This window comes from Monodelphis domestica, chromosome X (genome assembly GCF_027887165.1).
Source record: "Monodelphis domestica isolate mMonDom1 chromosome X, mMonDom1.pri, whole genome shotgun sequence".
NCBI lineage: Eukaryota > Metazoa > Chordata > Mammalia > Didelphimorphia > Didelphidae > Monodelphis > Monodelphis domestica.
In genome coordinates this window covers 65,552,068-65,552,376 of record NC_077235.1, presented here as the reverse complement: position 1 = coordinate 65,552,376, position 309 = coordinate 65,552,068, and the positions used below count along the sequence as shown (strand labels likewise).

Here is a 309-nt window from a genome sequence, read left to right as displayed (position 1 = left end):
ACAAAGGGAGCTGGAGCCTCTTACAATCTAAACAAAATAAGAGGACCTCAGGTACCTTGGAATACACCAATCATGAGAGCTGAGGAAAGACGTGGGGGAGGTCCTTTGAAGGGCCTTGGCCTGTAAGGGTTTAATAGAGCATTAATGAATTGGATATGGAGTCAGAGGCTTCAGAAAGGGAAAGCCACTCACTGCTTTGGCTACATGTGTCTAAATATCCTCCTTCTTGTTTGGACTGAGCAAACCGAATGGAACCAGAACAGACAATTATTATAGTTGAAGGTATAGATACGATACCAAAGATCTGGA

The 309-nt window shown here is 43.4% G+C and overlaps 1 non-coding gene across 1 annotated transcript; it reads right to left on the bottom strand.

The window, feature by feature from the left end:
• MIR7383-5 (microRNA mir-7383-5) lies at positions 1-59 on the bottom strand. Its single transcript, NR_127659.1, has one exon. It is a non-coding gene; the product is annotated as a microRNA mir-7383-5 (primary transcript).
• Positions 60-309: the final 250 nt, after the last annotated feature.